Here is a 2,665-nt window from a genome sequence, read left to right as displayed (position 1 = left end):
ATACATTTTCAATCATTCATGAAGGATTTCAAGCAAAATAAAAGTATTTGCAATTTTGTTTTTTGGAACACATTCAACTGTTCAAGGAGCAACTTTTTTATATATGAATATATGTTATGTGCATATAAGAGAAACTCGTGATAGGCTTATATGATTGATATTTTTTTCCTTATTTATTACTATTTTGTAATATTAGTGATTTGACAAATTCTGAAAATATAATGGAAATATGATTATGGGCGTTATTTATTCCTTTGTACTGACTTTTAAAGTTATAAACTTCAAGGTAAATAACCAAGATATTATGAACCCTAAATTTATTGAAGAGTAATGATAGAGTGTTTAGCATTTTATACTCGATGGTGAAGAAATGTTGTCTTACAACAATACAGAGCTTTTATGGAAGGGGATATGCAAACAACATAAGGTTGTCTAGGCAAAGCAGTGATCATACGTATATGTATATATATATATGTTTATGTGACAAATATGTACATAGATACATATAATAAAACTGTCTTACATATTTCAGTTATATGATATAGATATAACTGGGTTGTATGCATATCACTGTGCTAATGGACGCCGAGAATGTGATATTCTCGGGCTTCAGAATTACGGTTAAGTTAAGTTAAGTAAGTTTATTTACCACCCTTGCTATCTGCTCAAGCGTCGGCAATCGTGATTTTACAGTTTTACATATATCTGACATAGCATAGTATTCTGTGACTACTGCAATTGCACATGGTAAAATATAAATATAAATCATACATCATACTAAAAAAAAATCACGTTGATATGCTTTTGCCACTATTTACATAACACAGTTATTTGTTTACGACCGTTTTACGTAGTCAATCTAGGATATAGTACAAGTATATCTTCCAATGTATCAGATGAAAGGAAACATTCAGTTCTTTGTACCTCATGTTAGGTGATCCGAAAGGCTGTATCACATGACATTCCGAGATATAGAGCTCAAGCGTTCGCTTGTTTTCTTCGTTACACAGTCTACATCTAGATTCATCTGCATTTCTTGCACCGTGCAGTTGCCAGTACATTCTGTAACTTAAACGTATCCTGGAAATAACCACGTCACTTTGTATGGTTTGACCCATAGAAAGCCTTGCTATCTCTGTACTGATCGTAGTGCCTTATGGTACAACTTTCAGGCCTTTGAGTGTTTGTCAGATCTTCTGGTTCTTCCTTATTAGAACATTTCAATATTTGTAACTCTAACAAGAGGCATACCAAGATCTATGTTCACAGTATCTATGCTGCAGGCTTCCTTCCTTCCACTTTGTCTGCGTGGTCGTGCTTGCTTATGCCAACATCAGATGGTATCCATACGATTTAAATGTGAAATTCCGCTCTATTATACAAGTTATTTATTCATGAAGATTTTGTGTACCAAAGGCCGTGCGTGTGTGTGACTAGTCACCTTTGCTTGCTTGGTATTAAGTTGTTTCTGGAAATCTGAAAAAAAGAGCTTTAACCTCAAGTATGCTGGAGATAAATATTATTCTATCAGAAATGGAACGTAAGTTTAGTCCTGATCTCACTATCCTTGCTGTTCTCGGGGCGCCGAGGATAATCCTCATAGCTTCATTTTGCACTACCTCCAAGCTACATATTTCTGCAGTACATGGTAGTCTATAACTGACCTTAAAAAAGCCAAATAAAACAGTTTAGCGAGCAAGAACTTTCAACGATTTCAATCTCTCCCAGAGTCTTCTTTAGAGAAAGGATCAGGTCTGCATCATTTACATTCACCCCGAGATATTTATACTTATGACACAGGTCAAGCTCCTGGTTACCTATGTGAAAAGTGGATAGGTATATGATACATGGGTTGAGAGCCATTGTTTTCTCAGCAGAGATGACTAATTACACTCAAGAGCCCTTGCTGTGAGATTGTCGATAATACTTGCATCCTCTGACACATATGTCATGCTCTGACACATATGTCATCAGCATATCATATAATGGAATATCTGCCACCAGCTTGTGCATGAGGACATTAAACAGCATAGGGCTGAGAACTCCTCCCTGTGGCATCCCAAGTTCAAAAGATTGTGAAGTTCTGATCTCACAATCTGTGAAAGAGAAAGAGAAAGAGAGGGGGAAGCAAGAGAGAGGGGAGGGTCTCATAGAATAGAGAAAGGGCGAGAGAGACAGAGGGGGAGGGAGGGAGAGGGAAAGAGGACGATAGAGAAACAAAGACAGACAGACAGAGAGGGTGAAGGGGATTTTTGCTGTTATAAAAGACACAAAGCACCTGATAAGTACACATCACCAGTTGACCCGGCTAATTTGTCAAGGATGCCATGGATACTAGAGTGGCCTGGTACCCATATTAGCTTGATTGTTTTGTTAGCACTATGTAGCTTACGAATGACGTTACCCATGTAAATCTAAAGCTTTATCAAAAGCAAAAAGTCCGGCAAGAAAGATCAATGTATGATTCGGAAGTCTGAAATTCGATTCGCATTCAGTCGACAATACACCAACTCCCGCACACTCCTTTGTCTTGGAGCTGTCGGTATATATATGCAAAAAGGATCTGTCTGAACCTCTGGCATACCTCCAGCACCATGACCTTAGCTGATGTAAGCCAAGCTTTCATGATGGAAAAGTTGGGGGTTTCCCATGGCGCTATATTTAA

General features: G+C 37.6%; 1 protein-coding gene across 2 annotated transcripts in view; it reads left to right on the top strand.

Moving 5' to 3' along the window:
* The window catches only part of LOC125024977 (protein argonaute-2-like), a 75,067-nt gene extending 74,834 nt beyond the window's left edge, over positions 1-233 (top strand). For both annotated transcript variants that reach the window (XM_047612785.1, XM_047612784.1), the window contains exon 16: positions 1-233. This exon is cut by the window's left edge and continues 141 nt beyond it. The gene's annotated coding sequence lies outside the window, so the exon portion shown is untranslated.
* Positions 234-2,665: the final 2,432 nt, after the last annotated feature.

This window comes from Penaeus chinensis, chromosome 4, assembly GCF_019202785.1.
Source record: "Penaeus chinensis breed Huanghai No. 1 chromosome 4, ASM1920278v2, whole genome shotgun sequence".
Taxonomy (NCBI): domain Eukaryota; kingdom Metazoa; phylum Arthropoda; class Malacostraca; order Decapoda; family Penaeidae; genus Penaeus; species Penaeus chinensis.
This window is presented reverse-complemented; position numbering and strand designations above follow the sequence as displayed.